General features: G+C 38.3%; 1 protein-coding gene across 4 annotated transcripts in view; it reads left to right on the plus strand.

Annotated features, from left to right (window-relative positions):
* Positions 1-24476, plus strand: part of LARGE1 (LARGE xylosyl- and glucuronyltransferase 1) — a 300218-nt gene that overhangs the window by 38219 nt on the left and 237523 nt on the right. Inside the window, exon 1 of one of the 4 annotated variants that reach the window (XM_030040448.2) lies at positions 20822-20839. The exons of the other annotated variants lie outside the window; for them this stretch is intronic. The gene's annotated coding sequence lies outside the window, so the exon portion shown is untranslated. Of the gene's footprint in view, positions 1-20821; positions 20840-24476 lie in introns of those variants that run through there. 4 annotated transcript variants of the gene reach the window in all.

The raw sequence follows: 24476 nt of genomic DNA on the forward strand, positions 1-24476 counted from the left end.
AGAATTGGAGAAAGCTAGTTTTATCTCATTACATAGATGGGAAACTGAAACAATTATGATTTGACCGAATTGCATAGGTCTTGACCCAGAGTTATAGATAGAACTCATACCTCTTGAGTCACAGCCCATTGCTTTTCCTAGAAAACCATCATTGTTTTTAATCTTAATCTGTCAGTTAAGAAAGTTAACAAGGAGTTTCCGTGCCTTAAAGTATAATTGTAAACACTATGGAAGATCAAACCAGAGAAGGAGGTGCCATTTTACAGCTCTTTTATTTGAATTCATTGCTTGATCATTGTAGAAATTTCTATACTTCAGTGCCCAAAGCTGTGCTTGTTCATTCACCTGGTCAAGCAGCATTTCTATAATCATCATTGTCCTATCTAAATACTAGATCAAACAGTAGCAGTTTAAACCTTTTAATGTTATATTTGAAATTCATTTTGTCTTTTTTCATCAGTAATCCCTCCTGATTGATTACACATTTCTGAGTGTTTTAAAGCCATGTACTAACTTGTCTGTATAAATACTTCCCATTAGAAAATGCTTTAAAAGTTCTGAATTATATTTGTTGCCATAGCAATACTCAGTTAAAGATTCATAGAATGGCTTTTTATTTTCTTCCTACCATAGGGGAATTCACAAAGGAGATTCTAAATGTATTTCAAATACAGGGGATTCAGCAGGACTGTCTGCACGGGAGACTGTGGGGAGAAAGGGAAGGAAAAAAAATTGTCCAGAGTTTAAATCTATTTCTGGAGCACCAAAGGGATCTACAGCTATGGGAAGGCTTATGGCTTTTGGTTGTATCCTGTATTTGGGTTTCAGGGGACCTTGTCTACAAGCTAAAACTGATACAGAAAAGTGCCTACAGAATAAATCAGTTTTCTTTGCCTATTCTTGTTTTCCCACCTAAAATATGATGTGCATTTGTAGTTCTTCCTTTGATCTCTAAGAACTTGAAATAGTGCCACTCTTCTTGGGATTGTGAAAGCAGAATGGGCAAAAACTAGGCTCTGAAATTGTCATTCATCGCTAATATCTCATCAGCTGTCTTCATAAATCTGTTTTGAGTAGTCCCCTGTCAATATTTAATTTTTTGTTGGAGTGTCAGCAATTGCAGCCTTAGTAAACAACTGAAACCCCACATGAAGCTAAATTTTGAATAGCGCTGATTAAGTTTAATCTGAGTTCTCTTCCCAGTTTCAAGACTAGTAGGAGGCTTTGGAAAAGTTTGTCTTGAGTGTGTTCATGCTGTTTTGCTGAATGTTTCTAGACTTGGCTGGTCATAGAACACTGGACAAAAAAAGTCTTGATTAACTGTATGTGATGTTTCATATTTTGTTATTAAATACTTAATTTGACAAGTGTGGTAATTTACAATGAGATCTCAGTATTTTTATTTCTTCTGTGGAGGATTCCACCTCTCGAAGTCTGAAACAGCTGTTTGAATTTCACGTGGTCTCAAGAGCAGCTGCTGTTTCCACATGCCCAATGAACTGTAGGAGTGTAATGAAGTGGGGGCAGTATTGGATTTAGGGGGAAATAGCAGGTCAAGTTCAGTATTTTGTCTGTATCAGTCGATTACAAAAGTGTAAAATAGTGTAATATAGAGTAATGTATGTTTTCATTTTTTTGATTGGAAGAGGTGAAGTTTGAACAAATGATATCGTAAACCACACTTGCTTTTGCTCCTTTTCCAGCAGTGTATCTTTTTTCCTTTTTTTTTCATTGAAAAAAGAAACAGAACTTCCCATTATGCTAGGAAATTCTGTTTAAGTTTTTGTAATATTCTATTTATTTAAAGGGTTAATGGGGGCTGGGGGAAAATATTAAATACTATACTTCATGGAAGTTCCCCAGCTGCCATCAGAATCCATGTGCAAACTGAGAAACGAGATCAGCCCTTGCAGCACACTCTTGTGTCAATTTTAAGCAGAAGGTTGCTAAAAAACCATAGAATTTTTAAATAGATTCTTCTTATTTACATCTGGGGTTTTGAGCTGTTATGGTTCAATTCTTCAAGCTCTTAAAGCTCTTGTGATTTGGAAGAAGAAAAACAAATATCAGGCAACTTGTAGTAATTGCAAGAGCTGCAACACTGAGATAACAAATATTCAGAATGCAGTTCCTCTTCACTTAGGCCGTAGTTCTGCAAACACATAAACCATGCATTCACTTTAGTAAAGCAAGTAATCTTGTAGAAAATGGACTGCTCTCGATGATGAAGTTAAGCGTTTGAAAACATGTTGCCAGGATCAAAGCTGTAGCTGTCTAGCCTTTGGTTTCAAGGGCTTGTGGGTATTTCTTTAAGATACCAATAATTTAGTGTACTCTGAACTGATGGAAGACCTGTTGTAACATAGGAAATGTGGGAAATTTGATATTTGGTTTGTTTCAAGAAAGCCCAGGAGAACTGTTAAACAATATTCTCATTTAAGAATGTGTAAATCTACAGTAAGAAATGTGAAGAATAAATATTGCGAAGTGCAGACAAATCCAGAAAATTACTGTAAAAGTGATGTTAATGGGTTTATACTTTTTCCCTAATGAGTTCTAGAACAAGTTTGTTGAGCTTGGAAGTTAGTCAATGTAAAATATAGAAAAACTCCAGGGTGGGATCTCAGAGCTCAAGCTGTGTTCTTCCTGCTTCATGTATAACTAGAAATTCTTTCAGTTTCCTAAAGTCATCAGTTGGAACCAAAGCTCTCATCCTACTATAAACTCTTTGTGGGCAATTCCACCTTGCAGGAATGGAGTCGTCTTTATCTGTTTCTCTCTGCCTTGAGTTGAGCAAGAGTCCAGTTTGCTACAGAATAATTATCCCCATCACCTAAGTCTGCAGACATAATTCTTACTCCAAGGCAGCAGTAGTCTTGATGAGCGGAAGGGTTGCATTTTTCTTTTTACGGTGTTACTGTCAATTCCAGAATTGCGGATCAGAATCACACCCCTGCTTTCTCTCCAAAAAGCAAAGATGGGATTCAAAAACATGGAAATAAGTACTGGGCTTATATTATTTGCCTTCTTAATCTTTTAAGATTCAAATTTTTAAGCTTTTCTTTGCTGTAGTAAAGGCTAGAAGTTACTTCTCAGTACAAGTACAGATCTTCATTCAGTGGATTTGTGCAGTGTTTGTATGATTTGTAGAAACTGAGGGTCAGGGTTGAAAATCGCCGCCACCTCGGAGACTTAAGAATAATATAAATGCTTCTCTTAAGTACAACACCGGAGATGTCAAATAACAATGTGATCTTTGAAGTGTAGGTACTTCCTTGCTTCAACTGTAGCTCTTCCTTATGATACCAGGAAGGAGGTTTCTGATTCAGGGCCCAGGCTTGAGAGCAAGCGGGGTTGAAGACGGGCAGGATGGAAGGGAATAAAGGCTCATCTTGATTCCAGATGTTACTGTTCTGGTCAAAGCCCAGGAATAAGTTAAGTTTTGACCCTTCTCAGGAATGAGAAAACGCTACTGCTTATTACATACTTCTAGCGGATTTGCGGATGTAATCTTGGAATGGCTGGGCAGAGATCATATTTAGAAAAAGATAGGTGTAATGGGAGGAGGAAAGAAGAGGGTGAAAAAGTGACTAGACTGGGCAGCAAACGAAAACAGGAAGGGAGAAGGATAGAGAAGGGCAAATAGAAGGCACTTTTAAGTTAGCAAATCACCGTCCCTCCTTCTGGCATCTATAAATTATTTTTAAGAAAAACATGATCTGCAGACCTCTCTTGTTCTTTATTCCTTTAGCCCTTGGTGCAGCTCTCATGCATTTTTCCTACATTCAGCTAATTTAGAGGTAACACTGTTAGATTTTGCTGGGTATGTGAACTCCTCATCAGCTGTTCTTTATGCAGTATCCTACATCAGTAAATTGCAAAGGTAGAATTGGTAAAGAACGTGGTGAATTGAAGACTGGCGTACTCAAATTGTTTTAAGGAAATTTCTCCACTAACATGACTTGTTTTGAGTTTGTGGTGTTGTTTTAAGGAGGTAAATAAAACATGATGCTGGAACGGGATTCTATGTTTTGTGAATCTCCTTGTTCTGAACAGTAAAGGCTTGCCTAGTCATAGGTGCTATGTAGTGTATAAATGCTGATCACAATAAAATATTACATAGAAATTAAATTGCATATATATCAATAAAGTAACCACTTATATCTTTAAAAATGGCTAAATTCAAACAGCATAATTCTAATGGAATGAAATGTATGACATGGAATATCATGGAACCTGTTTTGAAAGCACAAGCAGATAAGAAATATTTTTCAGTTTTTAAAAGGTTTTAAAAGACTGTTAGATAATCTTAGTAGCCATACTACCTAATTGTTATAAACTGAAGCTGAATATTCTTTGGATTCCATATAGTATGTGCAGGTGCATGTTTGTGTGTGCTTGTGTGTGTATATATATAATATGTGTGTACGTATGTATGAGTTTTCTTTACTACAGCTCAGTTGTTGAAAAATACTATTATTAAATCACAGAAAATAAAGCTTGCTGTAGCATCCACGCAAAATTTATGCTCCTTCTGCTGGCATATTTAACAAACGTGAATTCTAGAGCGATATCACTCATAGAAACAGGTAGACATTTATTGTTCTCTGATATAATAATTTTGGTAAAGCATGAATGAAGAAGTATATAAAATTGAGCTGAGTTAATTTCAATTTTTATTACAGGTACTAGGGAGAAAAATAACTTTTTGTCAAAAACAAAAGAATGAGCGTGGTAAGAGAAATAACCACTTGTGTTTGAGCCTTTAAAGCTGATTTATGAATAATGTTTCTGAAAATCTGGACTCTCCTATTTTTGAAGTTTGTCATAGTATCCCAGTAGATGATGGGTAAGTATGGCAAGGAGTTTTGACCTATTTGCTTTCAAACTCAGTTGGCTGAGGCTCAGCTTCCTCAGTTGGTGATTAACTGAGGCAGCAGTTTGTTGGCAGTTGGTGGCAGCAACTTTGGATGCAGCTTTGTCAATCAGATTGTGCCATCCGTCTCTGTCACGTCACTTTCTTTTGAAGTGTACTGTACCAAACTCCTGAAAGGCAGCCTTGCTTCCATTCACAGAAGTTTTGCAGCAATAGGAAACTTGAAGCAAGAAGGAAGGCAGTACTGCAGTTCTTGGTGCAGTGCTGCAGTTCAGTTTTAGATTGGCTTAAAGTGATTTAAGATTGCAGCCAGTATTACTGTGATAACCATTGCAGAGCAGATTGTTTCTCGCTGCTGTACGAAGAAGGTTAGGAGGACCTATACCTTTGGATTTCTCTGTACTTTGTGTTGCTCTTTTCTGAGGTGGGATGCCTACGTTTTATTTCCTACTTGAGTGGAAGTTGAACTACATATGCAAACTAAAGCAGCATCAACATGGGATACTCTGATTTATTAAATAAGTGTGTGCAACAGAAGCCGAATGGTCAGATTGCTTCAACTGAAGGAGTGAGCTGAGAGTGTCTCCAGCATCCTGGGTGAATGCACTTGGGCTACTGGACAAAAGGGTCCTTTTTTTTTTTTTTTTTTTTTTACCTTCTCTTACAAGTATGCAGAAGCATCAAACGTATCTTCCATTCAGTGTGACCTTTTCAAGTGTTTTTTTCTTTGATCTCAAGTGAACTTTTTTCTGAAGCTCAGATACTTGACTAAGTATCAATTATTTACACAACTCTCACTACCAACACCAGTTACTTAAAAAATTAAAAAATAAAAATAATGAGTCATACCTTACAATATCATGTGGGTTGGTTTGTTTATTTTTAAAGCAGGCTGCATTTTATTTTTCTTCTAGTTCAGAGCACTTATGGGACATACAGGTTACATATTCATGATACGTTCAGAGCCATACCATATAGATACTTTTAAAAACTGAGATTGTGCATTGACCCAACTGCTTAAAGCCATGATTTCAGTGATTTGTCTTAGGCATCTTCCCATTTACTTATCGGTCATCTACCACTACCCTGCTTCAGGCCCATGCTCTAGATTTATTGAATATTCTTTCTGTATATCTGGTTTATAAATCTGATTGTCCAGAAAAGAGGTGATAGAAAAGGGCAAGAAAGAAAAAAAGATATTTTACAGCTGCAAAAACTGAAGTAAATAAATCCCATCTAGTATTACATGAGTTAACTCCCATCTTGGAGAACCAAGTGCCCTTGCAGACAGCAATAAGAAATTCTAGGAAAAGAGGCCAGGCCACATGATAGACCAGTTGTCAGCCGTCCTGTGTATGAAGTTGGGTGAATTATCCACAATCCCAGAGGGAAATGTAAGTTAGCGAGTCAGTAACAATGCACCTTATTCTGCAGGACAGGAGATGGAACGCTTTCTGTAGGGTAGGAGTAAAGAACCCAAGTGAGCATATGAATAGCTCAACCAAAACATAAGGAATGTTAGAGGGATCGGTTTGGTTTCCTCAGCGCTAGTGATGAATACATGTGTCTTAATTCCTTTGATGAAAAATTTTCATCCTAGTCCTGAATTGTGGCCCTGATGTTCTATTCTTCCTGGCTGATACACCTAGAAAAGGCAGGTGCCTTAACAGACAGTGTTGAATTCAGTGATTCTTAGCATACCTGTAACTAACTGGCACTGGCAAAACTATGAGGTCTGCTGGACCTTGCAGGCTATGCTCAGAGCCACTTGCTTTTATTTAAAAGAATCTTTGAAAGTTTCTCTTGGCAGGAACTGTTCACTTTCAGATGTAGGGAGACTGAATACTGAGTGACGTTGTATTAGTATTTGTCTATTATAGGGGTCTGACTATAATTAGGATTGCTCAAAAATTTGGGGCAGCTGGGGGTGTGACAAGTTAGACCAGCTGATGGGGTAGCCAAGCACTAATTACCATTTATCAGGAATGTGTTTCATTTCTGTATTTTAACTCTTTATGATTTGTGACCCTAGGAAGGAACTTACTCTGAAGTTCAAAAACTGTAGAAGAGCTGTGGAAATGCAACTTAGGGGTTTTTTTTTAATCACCTAAAACTGTTCCTGTATCCCAGCCCAAAAGGAACTTTTGGAATTGTGATAGAAAACAGGTGCATCATGTGTTGGTCCTTGCACATCCATTTCTTACATGTTGCCTGTTATCTTGCAGAAAAAAATTGCCTGGCAGGTCGGGAAGTTTGTCATTTCCTTACTACACTGACATGACCTGTTCATTGCTGTTTTATGCAGTGATCACATTCTCCTCTTATCTGTCATTCCCAAGGGAAAGTTTCTGGTTGACTAATTATGCCCAGGAGCGTATGGTAGCAGGGCAGCTTCATGCATGTTTCTAGTATCCTTGCCTTTGAAGGAGTTAAACAGCAGCATTCCCATCTCCTGAGAAGTTGTTCTGGGGAATGCATGTTATTTCTTTGTGTGTTACCAGCATGAGAATGTTGCGTGTGCTCAGGAGGGCCCTTGGTTAGTCAGATGGCAGTCTGATTCTCCCATGGTAACTACTAATTTTTTTTTTTTTTTTGATGGGACAGAGAAGAGGAGAATTCTTTAGCTTGTTCATTGTTGATGAACACAAGAAAAATGCAATGTTGAGAGTAAGAGAGATGAATAGAGAAATGAGTATTTGTTCACCTAAGGCTTTCTGGAAAAGTTGGACAAATGGGCAAAATAAAAATTTTATCTTGTGCCTGGATAATTTTCCATTTGCAAAATTGTATTTCAGGATAGAAACTGATTCTGGGAAACTACATGATTCTGGATAGCAAGGTGGGAAAATAATTGGCTGAGCTATGTAAGGTCTTCCTTACTTAACTTGGTGTTTGGTTATAATATAGCAACGCTTTCTTGGCACATTCAGTCCATCCAGGATTTCTGGGGAAATTGTCATTTTTTCCTAATGCAGGTATGGTTTTTATTTTAACCTTGGTAGAAGTAGCAATCTCTAGAAAGTCCTGCTGCTTGAATAGCTGCAAAACTAAATAGTACAGAGCTACTAAAAGAGGCTATTATGCAGAACAGCAACTAGGAGCTCAGTTATATCTTGGAGTGAGAAACAGAATTATTCTGGGGAAAAAAATTGTGGACAAGCAAAGGACTTGTCTGTGCTCATAAAATGGTAATCAACATAGTCAGTGAAGTGGGATGTAAACCACTGCAGGACATGCTCACAGTACTTCGCTTTGCATTCGATAATTTGCAAAACAGAGCTTACTTACTTATCGCCAATTCTGTCATACTGCATTTAGCAAGAGAAAGCAGTTTGACTTTCTCTTATGGATTGAGTTTCCCTGCCAGATTCCAGATCCAGGAGCCCTACTTTCCCTTCAGGGGATTTTCTGGTATGCTCTTAATTTGTTTGAAACCATCCAGCCAATTACTACTGTTACTGTTTGTGTTTTTAATGAGGATAGTCAATATAGCACATTTTATCCACATTTAGCACATTATCCAAATTCTTTTATAATGGGGATTGATTTTTAACCAAAAAGCTAGTCACAGGGATTTGTTGTTACTGTCAATTATCTAGTAATATGTTGTGATATTTAAGTTTATGCTGTACTAGTTTATAAAGTCTCTAATCAATTTGGTTTGTAAATACTATCGAATCCATTATAGCATTATCAGTAATGCATAAGATAATGAGGGAAGGAGAACATTTTAAACATTGCTCTCTGTTTTCATTTACTTACACATTTTCAGGAAACCATGTTTTCTTCTTCATTGCTTCTTACTGGGTGACAGTTCTTAAAATGTTTCAGTTATGTGAAAGTTATGTGTTTCAGTTAGTGTTTTAGTTATGTGTTGTGATTGGACAGGGCGCTAGATAATCTCATCTAGGCTCCCTTTCCCACCAAAGTTTGGACCAGATGATCTTTCAAGGTCCCTTCCAACCTGGACTGTTCTATGGTTCTGTGATGCTACGTGAGTCTTAATAAAAACATACTTTATTCCACAGTAAAAAAGCAGAGTAGAAAGTATGATACATTTTCATCTTTTCTGTGTGGGTAACAAAGAGATGGCAGACATTGGCATGAATTTAGTGCTTGTTGAGGTCTGTGTATGTAACCAAATTTGGAAAGAAGGGGTATAATAAAATAATGAAAAAAGGGAAAATAAGTTTTCACATGTTCTGTTGGCTTTCATTAAGCTTTAATTTCTGTTTCTGTGCTTTGAAGGACTTCACTTCTGTGCCTTCTAGTAAGTAGCACTTTGTTACCTGGATAGTTTGCATGAGAAATGTCATTAATTTCTAAACAAAAAATAAATACAGAACATATTAGAAGTATCCATTTGGGGTTAAATGTCTTTTTTTTCTTTCATTCCAGGAAGCGTAGGTACAGGCCACCCAAATCCAGTCAGTAGTCTCGTCCAGCTCAAGATTGTCAAGGTACTGGATTTAAGAGCTGAATTTAACCTTGTTTAAGAGCATGATCGTTGCACAAACAAGCTCAGAAAGTGTCTGCTCAGTAGGTTGTACACCAACAATTTTAGAACAAAAGTGAGCTTTCCGGTAAACGTTGGACAGTGAGATCTGGGAAAACAGGAAAGAAAATCCCAAAGGGTGAGAAAGAAAATCCCCTTAGGGTGAACATCCTGCTCATGCAACCTGTCCTGTGTGGTTAAGTGCTCTTTAGAATAAGCAGAGGTTTGGTTATCTAGAACTTTGTTTTCCAACATCAGCAGGCAGGCAGGAGAAATATGCTAGTTGTGCTCAGTGGTAAAATTTCCGTCTCATCTGTGAGTCTGGTTTATGTGATTTACAGCAGATGCAAATGGCAGCTCATGGGCCAGACTTGGCCTGCATCCTTCCATTCATCCTCCCACCTTTTCCTCAGGGAGGATGGACAGTGTCTCTTTGGGGCTTGAAAGCCAAATGACTCTGTATGTGGGCAGCTGCTTGGAGCAAGACCTGCCACCACAGCAACACTGTATAAGGAGTGATGGGAATTAAACGGTGGCATGCCTCTCGCTGTCCACATCCTGGGTGTTGCAGTCACAGCTTTCCCACTGACAGCTCACAACTGGGGCATAGGAGTCTCATAGCTGTGATCTGGATGTATAGCTACAGAAGTCGGATCGTGGAAATTTAAGTTACGATTAGTGCAAGCCACACTTTACAGAATCTAATCTGAAAGCAATAGTGATGTAGATAAGGGAAGGAAGGTCTTTACCTGAGTAAAGAATAACCAGGTTGGCTTTATGCTGGAGGCAGTTCCTGCAAGACTTTTGGACAGCCTCCTACTTTGTATTTCGATGGGTGCCAGTGGGGGGATGTGTTGTCTCAGTTGAAGAATCACTTGTGATGTCTTCTGATTGGTTTCCACCTCGTTCCTATATCATTTATTTTATGCTTAATTTTAAATCCATGAGTAGTCCTGCTGAGGTAAAAAGAACAACTCTGTGTGTGCTGAAGTACCTTGATTATTGGGTTGATTGTCCTCCATGCTTAGAGCTACCCAACAGTCATCAAGACATTTGACAACAGTATGCCAAGATGCTGGCAATAGTCTTTGCCTGTACCTTTAGTCTCCCTTCTTCTCTCCCTCCCTGCATTGCAGCCTTATTATAGGTTCTTCTTGCTTATTATCCTCTTTTTTCATGCTGACCCTTGTGCTTAGATTTTCTCTCCTAATGCATGAGAAAGCTGTTCTTGGTTTATATATATTTGCAAACAGTAACCTGTTTTTCTGGACTGAATTCCTCCTTAAAACACACATCCTCTGCAACCCTATCAACATATGCATGAAAGAAAAGAATAATGTTACATATATTAAACTAAAATCTATCAGTTTCACTGGCTGTACTGTACTGAATACCTAATTCATTGGATATTTTAAGTTTGCTTGGACAGAGGTCACCTCTTTCAGTGGTTTGCCAAGTGTCATGTAAGTTGATTGTGCTTAGTAAACAGTAATAGGATCCTGTTAAATTTTAGCTTTTGCCTTTAATGCTGTAACTGTCTTTGGGAAGGGATCAATACAGCAATATTCAACTTCAGGAGAGGCTCCAAGTGAAAGAGTTAGGTGTTCTTATCCTGTTGGACCTCTTTTCTCAACCCTAATCTGCTATGCTGTCTGGCATAACTGAGGACCCCTTTTCAGGGGAGATCTGTAACTGAAATGAAGAGTTATTGCAGATCAGGACAGAGGTGGCTTGGCAAAGCTGGGTGTGATTAGCATACTGCAGGCTTTTTTCTTCGGCCGATGCTGCAGTTGCCTCATTTTGCGTAACCCACAAATCAATTTAAAGATAAATAAATAAATAAAGTCTGTAAGTCTTGGTGATTACAGCATTGTTCTTAGAATAATTTTGATGAGTATTTACTGGGGATTTTGCACTGTTTTCGACCTGGTTCACTAAATTTGGGTTATATTAGCACTGCTGTATCCCTCACTGACAGTACTTCTCCTCCCCAAACAAGTAATCTTAAACAAGCAAACTTAAGCCTGTAGACAGTACATCCATTCTTCCAGTTACCTTCTTTGAACTGCTTCAAATTAGTCCACATATGCCTGGGGTGTCTGCTACAGGGTATTTGGATGACAGTGTGAAAGACATAAGAATTTTCCATAATGGTGCCTTCTAGACTGTGAAAAATATTTTGGGACTGGGGAAAAAAGTTATGTTATACTGATTTTATATAGGTTTTCTCTTGTGTTGCAGGATCCCCTGGGTAATTATCCTGATAAATAGGGCACCATTTTTTTTATTTGCCAACTGTAGAGGTCCAAAGACTATATGATTAGTATATAAAGCTATTATGTAAATCTTCTTTGCCCCAGTTTAAGTTAATGCTCTACATATGGCATGCCTGTTAGGGTGAAAATTCAGGTTCGCTCCTTACCCAAGCAATGCATAGCAGTGCTGCTCTTGGTGTGTTGCTAGAATAGGAAAGCTGGTCAAGGGGTTTATAAGTACTGAAGCAATCATTTTAGTTTTTCATGTACAGGATACAGATGACTCACTCCTGTGTTTTAGCACTGACATGAGACTGTTCTGTAAATAGCACATGTTCAGAAATAGGACACCTCCCACCCCCATTAGCTATGAAATCAAGGTAATGTAGCTATCTGATTTTAAAACAAAAAGCAAGAGCAAATTTCAGCATTAGTAGCAATCTACAGTTGCATTCTGAGATAAGGGACCAATTTTTTTCCACTTCCTGACAGTAGGCCAAATTACTAGTCGTCATCTAGGAGATAAAGGGAAATTAAAGAAATAAGGATGGCTGAGACACAATGCCAAGATGACTGCTATTAGATGGACAGAGGGTTTTCTTTCTTCTTTCTCTCTGAACAGCATTTCAAGATCTTGAAATAGAACCTGAGAGTTTCTGAAGGGGAAAAGTAAGATTGATAAAAGTAGTCTACGGGGCAGTGTGCTGATAGCTGAAGAGTTTGAAAGAAGTTTTGTTACGTGGTATGCATTTTTTTGTGTGTGTGTAGAATAGTCATGTTGTGACTAAGAATTCCTTGATTACAAAGCTGAGAAAGGAGGAGAGGGTCACACCTCAATCTCTCTCTTGGAAATTCTGGATTCCGACCATATTTACCTGTGGCTCACAATCTGGATGCGGAACAGGAAATAAGAAAGAACCCAAAACAAGAAAGAAATCAAGAAGGGAAGAACGGAAGGCAAATACTAAGTCTTACACCAGGGATGGAATTAACCCACACAGTAAGTACAGGCTGGCGGCAGACTGGGTAGAAAGTAGCTTTGCTGAAAAAGACCTGGGGGCCCTGCTTGATGACAAATTGAACGTCAGTGAACAGTTTGCCCTTGAAGCAAAGAAGGCCAATTACGTACTGGGTTGTATTAGCAAGAGTGTAGCCAGCAGGGTGAGGTAGATGGTTATTTCCCTCTATTCAGTGTTTGTGAGACCACATGTACAGTACTGTGCCCGGTTTGGGGCTCCCCGGCACAAGAAGGCCATACTTATATGTGTCTAGCGGAGCGATACCAAAATGGTTGTGGGGGGGAAATAACCTTCTTGTAGATTTAGAGGATTCTGATACTTAAGCAGGTTAATATGGATAACAAGATACCATCTGCCAGGTGCCTGTGTTGATTGTCCACACACTTACCCTGACTCTGTAACTCTAGAGTATCTGTGTTGTAGCTTATTGCTTTCTCAGCTGAGGGGTGAAATACTTCATACCGGCTGCATTTTAGCATGGGATACAAACGTGTATACTGGTGGTTTCTCAGCAGTTGGTACAAGTTAACTACCTGCCTCATGGTTGCCTGTGCATACGTCACAGCTGAGAATTAACCTATTTAGTCATACCTTGCAGCAACACAGCTGCTTTCTGAATCATTCAAGTTCACGTTGGTATTTTCCTCATATATTCACTGCCATGAAAGAATGAACAAAATCTGTTAAAAGCCAGTGGTGTAAAGATGCAGTTTTATGTATGAAAATACACAATGGATTTAAAAGCTCCATAGCTACTGAAGGGACCTCCTCTGTTACTTCTTTACACATATTTTTGCTAGATCTCCATAGCCCAGTTTTCAGGTTGAAGGGTGTGCCAGTTTCACAAGTTCTTAAACTTTCTTCTCTTTTTTGGGATTAATTCAGTGATTCCCAGTGGTGAATGAGATTGTTCCTATTTATAGAATATCCTTCAAGACACATTCAGCGCTCAAGTTTGTCACCAGTGCAGAAGAGTAGATCTCTTTTTAAAGAAAGTCAAAACACATAGTAAACAGCTCTGTAACTCTAAATGTAATGAGAGGATGAGAAAGGAAAAATGAAAACACCATACAGAAATGATTGGGTGCTGATTAAAGGTAATCTGCGTCTGGCCCGAAAGCTAAATGAATGCTCTGCTGTTGTTTTCAGTAAAGATGATAATGTAGGGCGTGTAGGGAAGACAGGATAGCTCTTGGGAAGGGGTATATATAGAAAAGGAAATTACCATTTCTGAGGTGGAAGCAAACCACAAAGAGCTTAATGTGTTGAAACTGAATAGACCTGATAATCCCTACCTCAGAATATTGAAGTAACCAGCACATGAAATTGTAAATCCACTGGTTAGGATTTTTTTAGAATTTATCAAATAGGAGGTTGTTTTATATGGCTGGAAAAGGGTACCCATGGTGTCTCTTTTTCAGAATGGTGCAGAGACATCCGCCTGACTACGAAGTTGTTAGTTTGATCTCAGTACATCAGTTTAGAACATACTTTGAGGGAGGGGATGCTTACAGGCATGGAGGTGAACAGCAAATGAGATGAAATGTGTTGTGAGTTTACCAGAGAGAGGTTGTACTACACTAACCTGCTGTATAACGTTACAACTAATTTTTTAGAAAGGGGCAAGAGTCCTTATTTATCTGGATTTCAGTAAAACATGTGATGCACTGTTACATGGGGAAATACTGGTCAAGATAAAATGAAGTTTAGAATAAGTAATGAAACGTGGGCAAGAGAAATGGCTGCAATGAATCAATAAGTGAAGCTGAAGAGTATGCTGGGTAGGAGGGAGAATAGTGCTGGAGTACCTCAAAGATCAGATTTGAAAATGTTTTAATGATTTCTCATTAAAGAAGTTGGCATGAAAAATAAGAAAGCTGAAAGTTGCTGATGACGTGGAGCACTGCAATAGTGGACAGGAACGCTGGACAGAAAAATAAGATGCACGGTATGAAGTGAAAGATCATGCCCATAACATGCAGTCGTAACACTCTCTTTTATATGTTGGAAATGCTATTGCTTGAAAATGACTGAGGAACAAAAAGAATGGGGTCTGACTGTCAACTGCAAGGTGATTATCAATTGTGACTGTGATGTAATCCTAAAGGAGAGCAAATGTGATCTTAAAAAGGGTCAGGAAAGGTATTATTGCAAAATGGGGAAATACCCAAACCATTATGCTTCTGTAGTGCAATACTTACCTGCAATGCTATACGTCCAGAACTCTAAATAAGCTGTTTAGAAAAGGTGAATGTAATTTAGAAAAGAAGCAGAGGGGAGGTACTGCTTTGGCTCGTCTGGTTATCGAAATAGAGGCAGAGGAGCAGTATGCTGCTCTCTGTGAATGTATTGTGGAGAGAGTAGGCACAGCACTGGGAAGACCTATGTATGTTGAAAGGAAGTACAGTGCCATCCTTGAGGTCTAAAACATGTTGCCCAAAATACTTTGTTGGACTACGAGACATTTAAATATTTGATCCTTACCATCAAATGAACAAATTATTCTCTAAAAGATTCAAGATCCTATTTTCTGGTGTTTTATGAAGACTGCCACTATAGGGAACTCCCTGGAAAGGTTGCGTGTTTTCCTAGAATGGACGAGCATTGCTGCTTTTGGAGAACCGGGAGGTTTCTTATCTTTTTATTCCCCATTTGACCTGGTAACAGGAAAAATTACAGTTACCAAGTTACGATGTTGCTTGGTTAGAGATGTAAAAAGTAGATGTTTAGGGCATTATCTGGATAGTTGGGTTATTTAATTTTATGTGATTAAACTCATTTTTGTAAGGAAAATGTCATCGTCTGAGAAGGGATGAGGGAATCTGTTTTAAACCCTGAACTGTAAACAGAACTGAAAGAGTTCTTGAATCCCTTCTTCCTGACATGCTGATTTGGCATTCATTCAGGATGGCGAGGAAGCTCAGATCTCTACTTTCATAATGACACCCCTCAACTAGCTGCTTTTCAGACTGCTGTCTGATACCTCTTTACAGATCTTCTGGGTTTTATATCAGAAAAGAGTTGTCATAATTCTGACTACATTTCTCCCTCTTTTTCAATGGATCAGTTTTCAATCTCTTCTAATGTCAAAACACTATTTGTTCTGCTAACCACAGCGCTCAATAGCACACTGAGCATGGAATTTAAATGTAAAACAGGTTGCTTCATAAACAGCTGAACTAATGAGGACTGATTTTTCTATTGAAATGTATCCTGTTATCCTAATTTACCTTTCTACAAAACATTCTCAGATCCCTCTCATATCACCTACTTACTTGGCTGGAGAATTAACAACAGACAGGGTGGCTAGTGCAAACCCATTCACATGCTAACATGTTGGATAAAGATTGAGGTGTAATTACCTTCCTTCACTGGGAACACTCACTTTGTTCCTCATCCTGTGCTTCCTTAGTTGCTGATTTCCACAAAGCGAGCAAGAATTTCATCTATTGAAACTGCTGACGCTCTGTCAAATTTAGATGAAATTAGCCAGAAGTTATGAATGGGAAATACCTAGAGAGACAAACATTCCTTTACTCAAGAAATGAAGCTAAAGACCTTCAGAGGAAACAAATCTGCAGTCACTTCAGGTCTCAGTCATACCTAATAGAAAAGGTGAAATCCTCTATGTTTTTTCTATCACACATAATTTAAAAAACACAGCTCTGCAAAGTCTCGTGAAGAAAAAAGGTGACACAGAAAGCTCTGTGTTGCAGGAGAGACAAGTTCTGATTATGTCTCTCCATCTCAGTCCACACAGAAGTGGAGCTGTTCTTTTGTCTGTGCTAGATATTTGCAGGCAAAAAGCATTTCTTTGGAGACATTCAGGTATGCAGCTTCTTTGAATCTTATTTCAGACGATAGGAGTGAAGGACTGACAGACTTGCAGGTATTCCTGGACAATTGGAAAACACAAATTAGAAAGACTCTGGAGACTTACAAAGGACTTACTTTTTTCCCCGAGTCTGAATTAAATAGTCAGGGTCTGAATCTTTTCTTACTTACATTGTTACTGTATAACACTGATTTGACTGATTCCACTGGATCTGCTCTGCATTTGGTGAAAACTAAGATAAGAATCAGGTGCTGTCTTAGCATTCTGGACGATTGAATCTCAACCAACTTATCCATTTTTCTCTAAGCTAATTGAATGATAAAATGGAATGAAAGAAGACAAATTTTGAGATAATTGGGCTCAGGAGGTTTGCTTTCTCTTTTTTCCCCCAAAGTGGACAAGCTGTTGATGTTCTCTTAAATGTGCTTATGATATGTGGAATACCTAATGTCTTTTAGAATTACATTTCCTGCTCCTAAAAATACACCATGTGTAGTGTGTATATTTTAAAATGTCAAGCCATTTATTGACATAAGGGTGAATACAATAGACTTAAACAGGTTGTGTATGTTTTATTTAATATGAATGCAAACTGTATTTACAGAATATGAAGTGTGTATGTTGTTCTGTATCATTTCTGTGCATAATTCTGTGATTAAGTAAGTAGGACGGATGGTGTTGAAGGTGCTAATACACAAACAAAATTTTAATTTGCGTTATGCTCCCAAATAATGGGATGCTATTTAAAAGGTTCCTATTTTTTAAATTCTGGATTATTTGGAAATGAAAATATTTAAGATAAATTTTGGTTACTTGAGTTTTGTAGATTGTGCAGGTCGGAAATATTTCCCACATTACTAGAAACCAGTTATAACAGGAACTAAATCCTTCTTTTCCTGCATGTTTTGAACTTATTGAAATTACCAAGTGATTTGTACTGATTTGGCCAGTTTGAGTAATTTTTTTTTTGTTTTTTTGAAGTGCTGGTTGCAGCCAGAATCAGGAAAACAGGAAAGGGGAGAGAGAGAGAATGTGAATAAACGTAGGCCTCATCCTTTTGACTGAGTTAGAGCTGGATGTGAAACAGTTGAACAAGCAGGAGAGTTCCTGATAGTTTTCCTATACTTGCCTATAGAATTCATGTAACTAATATTGCTGGTAATGACAGTCTTTTTGGCTGTAAAGAAAATAGGTGTGGTTTAGTACACTGTTTGCAGGACATAATTCTTGTTCTCCTCCTAAATTCTCATCCCACCTGTGCTATAGATTCACTGATGATCCTAAATGATCTCTGCCTCAGGCTTCCCTTCTGTATGGGGGATGACACTGCTTTGAAAATGTAAAGAGCAGCAGTCAGGGGAGGGTAAAAAAGATGGGCTTGGGGGTAAGCAGAGGAATTGAAGCTTCATTTTTGAGGTGACACGTATGTTGCAAGGGGAAGGAATCCATGTTCTGTAGTCTTAGGTAAGTATAGAACAGCTGTTGCAGAAAATTAATCTTCAAAAATTCACTTGCTTTTAAGAAGCAGGCAAGACAATCAATCAGTCATGAATGTGGATAGCTCTAAAACAGAAGCCTTGGTTAAAATCTAGATTTTTCTTCCGTTGACTTCTCTGATACATGGCGAGAAGACGTAGACTTTGGCTCAGGCCACTTTTTCTTTGGAAGGCTTTATTTTTTATGAAGGGGTTAAATTAAACAATATATAAGTATAAATATAAAGAATGTATATACATGCATTCCATTGTGGAACTTATGTGCTTTTTCATACTTCCCCTTTTCTTTGATTTAATGGACAGCTCTGTATGAATGACTCTAGGAAGAAGGACAATTAAACGGTAAAGGTGTTTTTCTCCATAGGAGTGCTTGAAATAGACATTGAACTATGTATTTATTTACTTCATGTTTCTAATGGAAAACTTCAGTTTGAAAATTTAAGATTGGAAATCAAATACCACATTTAGAATAAAACTGAGAGCAAAATGCTGTTTTCTGAACAATAATTTTTAAGAGCACTCATTATTGTTCTGTTTTCCTCGAAGTCGATAGCAAAACTGTCATCCTTTTCAGTGAGAGGAAAGCTAGGCTGGTACTGGGCATTTCTGGAGATCTCACTTTTGTATGTTGTCTTAAGAAATATTAGGGTGGAAATGGAAGATTTTCACATAAGGACAAAACAAACAAACCCTCTCTTCATGTGTTTTGGGAAACTGGCCAAATACAATGAAGGTTACTTGGATAACCTTTACTGTCTCAGTGCAGTGCTGCCAGCTTCTCACATCCCACTTAGCTGATCCTTTAGACCTTGTTTTGGATAGCAATTCTCCAATGAATGGGTTTACAAAGCCTCAGATGAATTTTTCTAAGATTGCAGACATCTGAAATTGGAAAAGTCAGTCTAGTTTTTCTGCACTGTATGCAAGAATTTGTACAAAATGTGTATTAGTGACATGCGCGTTTTGTTTTCAGTGTTCTTCGCTACCTGCTTCACGGTGCTATTTAATCTGTGTACCCTGAGAAGTGTGTGCAAACTACAGAAGTACAGTGCAAAACCTTTCCTAGTATGATCTTGTTAAAATCGTAGGGTAGATGGTCCAAAAATTAAAAAATAAGTGGCTAACTGAACCTTTTCAAAAGACAGTTTCAGAAGCAGGCAAGACCCCCCTCCCCCCGTAGGGACATGCATAAGATGTTCGTCCCTCTTGATAGTTCTTGATTTCAAATGGTACAAGAATGAATGAAAGATGTTCTTTCAAATTTGGTAGAAGCTGCCCAACAGGTGCAGAAGTTATTAGGAACAACAAAGGGTAATTGCACAAGCTTTGTTTCTTTAGGAAAACTAATTAAAAACACAGGTGAAGTTCAGTTTTAACAAGGTAGCAGTATGTATTTTGCTCATGGCATGTTTTTTCTAGGAAGGATGAGAACATTGTAACACTTTCCTAAGAGTGTTATGTTCTGTTTTCTGTTTTGTGTTCTGGAAGTATTTTTGGTCTGTTTGTTGAACCTTACTCCACCACAATTCTTTCTTTCTTTTCCCTGAGAATTCCTTTAAATTCTTTACTGTTTTTATAAATAGCTAAAATTGGCTTCAATTGTGCTAGTTCATCTTTTATTGGTTTTGTGAACTGCAATGTTAAGCTTGTAAACCCTCTGGATTACACAGAGACCTAATTGTTTATGCAACCAGACTTTTTAATCATGACACTCATTTGGAAGGAATATTTAAAAATATACACCATATATCGTCTGATGCCAGAGGCAAGCTCATGCTCACGTTGTAATGTGAGAGGTGATTAATTAAAAAATCATATATGTATAATTGTATATACAAAGTATTTTTCTCCTTGTTAATATTGATGCTTATTCTTTTGTGCTCTTAAACTGGTTAAATTCTTATCTACTGATAGACTAGAAGCATAATGAGGAAATCCAATGGATATGAAATTGCCTCAGAAATTGTCAACAAAGAGCTATTCTCTCACTAGACCATGTATTTCAATTTTCTTGCAAAACAATATGATTTTTCAGTTTTTTGGTTGTTTTTCAAAGTGTTGAGTACTTTTGCTGTGAAATACGAGATTTTAAGCAGGCATTGATCGTTCCACTTTGATTAGATGTAAATAATATTATTGGATTTCTCAGCAACTTAAGACTTCGTAGGCATGTGAATGTAATTCAGTAATGATCAGATAAATGCAAATAGCCTACTTGATCCCCCTTTTTAAAAAAAAAAAAAAAAAAGGTAATAAGAATATGGATTTCATCCTCCTAGCTCCTATACTGGGAATTATACTATTGACTGTAGAGGATTTTACCCCTTTTATAGGTAAGTCTGTTGTGTGAAATACGTGGAAAGAAGGATTCGGAAGCTAAGTATGCAGCCCTTTCATTCTCCACTTAAGCCTTTATATTTGTGTCACAAGTGCAGAGGACTGGACATACATTTGGAGGGAAGAGAGCAACTACACAGACATTCTTTTGAGGCTTTTAATATAGCACCTTTCAAGTACAGCAGCATCTCAATGGAATCCAGATGCTTTTTATGTGTGCATTAGCTTTGCTGAACCTTACTTTATTGGGGCTTTTTGACTTACCAATATTCAAGCTACTGTGGTAGCAACTGATAATTGCTGTAATGAGCTATTTGTAGGAAGCGTAGTAATATGGCAGGTTTGAAACCAGGTGACTGAAAGGGCACTTGGATGGTCATTTATCTGGTCTCCACATATGGTAAACAATCTTTGTTAATCCCCAAAATAACTCTTGGGCAGCTGCTGCTCTTTCAGCTGTTCGTCTGGCTGCAACAAGAGAAGCTCTGGGATTTTCAGGGAATGTTGCTCTAACCTACGGCACCAGGTACCTCCTGCTTAGGCTAATGCCACCATATGTCAATGCTGTCTTTGTATTTGCATGCCCCAAATCTGACTGCGGTGTGAAACAGTTTAAAATTAAAGCTATCTTTAGTTAGGACAGGGTGGGAAGGGACAAGCACAGGAGTGAGCTGAAGATGGCTGCTTTACACCTCTCCTCCTTCTGTTAGCAGTGGAGTGATATTTGAGTCAGGAAAGTTTTTTGGTTTTCTTCTTTTTTTTTTTTTTTTTTTTTTTTTTTTTTTTTTTTTTTTTTTCCCCCTCCCCTCTTTTCAGATGTTTTCCTTTTGAAGGAGGATGCTCCCACCCCACACCCCACCCCAGCCTCCTCAAAAATAAGGCCTAGGGGTGTCCTGGCATTGGGGTGTGAGAAAGAACTGTTCTATTGTGGACAAAAATACATGTATTAAAAATAAATTAAGGTTAATATATTTCCATGTGTACATTATACCTATTTATATTTACTTTTAGAAGGTTCTGTAGAAATAATTGTAACCAGGTAAGTTACAATCCTGAATTAATTTCCTGTCCTGCAAAGAATTTTATTGATATGAATCCATGTTTTCTGACTGGAAAAAAAAATCATGAAAAGAAAACCTGAAAAATTATCTTTTTCTCTGAGAGAGCTTCCATTTTCCCACCTCTGGCAGTTGTGCCTTGCTAACATCATGGTTTTGGGACCTTATGGAAACCTGTGCCAAGCAAGCTGTGCTTTTCAATCTTTCCAGATTGAATACCCATGTAAACGTTTTTACAACATAATTGCTGCTAGCTTATATCCTGTTTGATCTGCTCTTTAGACAGGGAGCCAACTGCAGCAATTATTCATGTAGATAGACTCTTGGCCATTCTAGTGGCCACATATCAATAGTTATGGCACATGATTTCTATTCAGTAAATCAATTTGATCTTGGAGAGTGCATGATACTTCTTTCTACTTTGTTGAAGACTGAAACAAACACATCTCATGAACTCTAGGTGGGTTTTTTATATGCTGGTAACCTGGTCAAGGCATCAGCAGCTTGTCTCTTGTAGTTTCAGCAGATCAAAACTGGGGGCCTGTCCTGGGATTTTGACCCACTTCATTGTAATTTTATTCTAAAAGAAGTTGCATCTTAGTATCAGAACTGATAAGACATTGTAGAAAATGAAGAAAATAAAATTCTGGTACCTGCTGCAGTTCTAAGATTCTGAAGGAAAGACCCAGCTCATTATCCTTCTACCTAACACTAGAGATATTGGGGTAGGTGTACCTATTTCCAACTTCTGTTCTAGAATTGACAACCTTGTTAACAGCGGAGGAAAAAATAGTCTAGTTTTTTACTGAGGTTTGCAATCCATATGAAAAAAAATGCAAATTTCACTGTATTACAACATGGTTGTAAAAACCACGTAAAATGTCAAACGTGGTTTTAGCGTAAACCACGACATGATCTGAATTTAGCAATGTCTTCTCCCCCTCAAGCGTTCTCCCCCGTTCCATGCCCCCCCCTCCCCCCTTTTTTTTTTCCCTCTTTAACTTGGCTTTACTACAGCAATGGAATTGCCTCAGTGGTAAGAAAGCATTTTCTCAAGGACTGGTTTCAATCTGTAGTTGCATTGGTGGAAAGTATAGCTGTGTAGAGCCAGATCTAGCATATTTGCAGGCTTGTTTTGATAATCCGTGGGGAGTTCTGCTCTCTTCTTTCAGAGCTGATGAAAAGGGCTGCATCGACAACAGCTAATACTGAGTCTTTTCTCTTTCGTGGGAGATGGAGAAAACACATGCACAGTTTTCTTTGCAGGTCCAAGGCCAACACTCTGAACTGTGTTGACAACGTTTGTGAGGTAGTTACCTTTTCCACTGAAAGTTTGAACGGTAGTTGGTAGAAGTTGCCATAGGAGACAGATTGGATCAATTTGAAAATGTGAGATTATGGACCTCATATGGATGATGCATCATTTATTAAAATGGTGTGGTATTTCTCCAGGGCAAAGACTTTAAATACAAACGTCTCCACTGGTATACTGCCTGTGTTCTTGCATGTTGTGATGTCATCCCCATTCAGTACACGCTCATGATGCAACAACACACCCCATGGTTTGCACTTTATGGTTCATGCTCCCTGTCTTATCATGGAATACAGAAACAGGGTTTTCCTGTGTTCAAAGGGGTTTATGTTTCAAATGCTGTTCTATTCCCTTGACTAAGAAGGACAGACAGCTCCATCCGTGCCAGAAGTACTTTGTTTAATATATCATCTCTCCAAGACACATTTTGAAAGGGTGCAACCTTAAATACGGTGCTGTCAAGGAGAGTTACGGCTACAACATTTATTACTGCTACTTGCAAGAGCAAAGGGATAAAGCACAGGAAACATGCAGTAAAGATGGACAAGAAGTTCTTCTGATGTACGCTAGTATAGCCGCAGTCACTGATTTTTGTTAGTGGAAGATGCTGCCCAGAATGTATAGGCATACTATAGTCAAAATGCTCATGTGAGGTAGTTACACTATTTGAAAGCTTTGTTAAAAAGAAAAGAAAAAAAAAAATCATCTTAACAGCTGTTGGAAGTATGGCCTTCCAGCAGTTACTGATCTGAGCTGGAAATGAGCCAAAAATTTGAACTAGAAAGATTTGTATGTAGTTACCAGCCTTTTTTTAATCACAGTGATCTAACTTAAGAAGCCACAAAAGTGTTATCTGTGTTTTGGGATCTCCACGATGGTTGGACTGTCTGCTATCCCACACAAAGCAGCAGACAATTTCTCCCAGAAGCTGCCAGCAGCAGAATGCACCATCAGCTTCTCAGCACAGAGAGCTTGTGCAGAGAAGAAGGAGGATGGCAGGTGTCATCTGCTCAATGCAGAAGGCTGCCTGGTGATCCCACTGCAGTTGGCATAATGGGAGACGTGGTACTGCATGTTGAAGCAACTGCCTGTATTATTCCCACCACTTAAAAAAGAATTTGGAATAAATTAAAAATAACTGTCTAGAGTTCTGTGGTACTAGCTGGGGCAGTTTTAATGTCCATGATAAATGTGATGCAGCCAGCTTTCTAAAAATATGGATCTTGCAAGTTAACCCCGTAATGTATAACTGCAATAGATAGTATTAGATGTGAATTTCCTGAATTTCCAAAATTTAATGTTAGGGCTCTTGCCACCACTGCAACACAATTTTAAGTCTGCGCTTTGAGATTGTTACCATATGACCATCTTGCATCAGCGTTATACAAATGCTGACCATCACCGTGAGCACTGTGAGACAGGATGTAATTTCTTCCTTTGCTTCGACTAGACAGAACTGAAGGTTGAATAAGAAATGCAGGAGCTACATGTGGGTGGATTGCATGCAGACACAGTAAACTCTTACACTCATCAAAGCTTACCAACACTAAACACTGGGAGACGTCATATAATTTTTATAACATTGAAGAGGTCCGCTATGTGCCACTCTTGCCAAAGATTTCACCTCTGATACGAGGAATAGTTAATCCTTTAACTCGCTGTGTAAGAGTAACAAATAATGCTGGTCTGTTCCAGTGTATTCTTCCACGGTGCAGTGCAACTACGCCTGTCGCAATGAAGGCAGCTAGAATGGGATCATTATGGCTCTGGTCTGTCAGTGCTTCTCCATTCCC

This window comes from Aquila chrysaetos, chromosome 17, assembly GCF_900496995.4.
Source record: "Aquila chrysaetos chrysaetos chromosome 17, bAquChr1.4, whole genome shotgun sequence".
In the NCBI taxonomy this organism is placed as follows: domain Eukaryota; kingdom Metazoa; phylum Chordata; class Aves; order Accipitriformes; family Accipitridae; genus Aquila; species Aquila chrysaetos.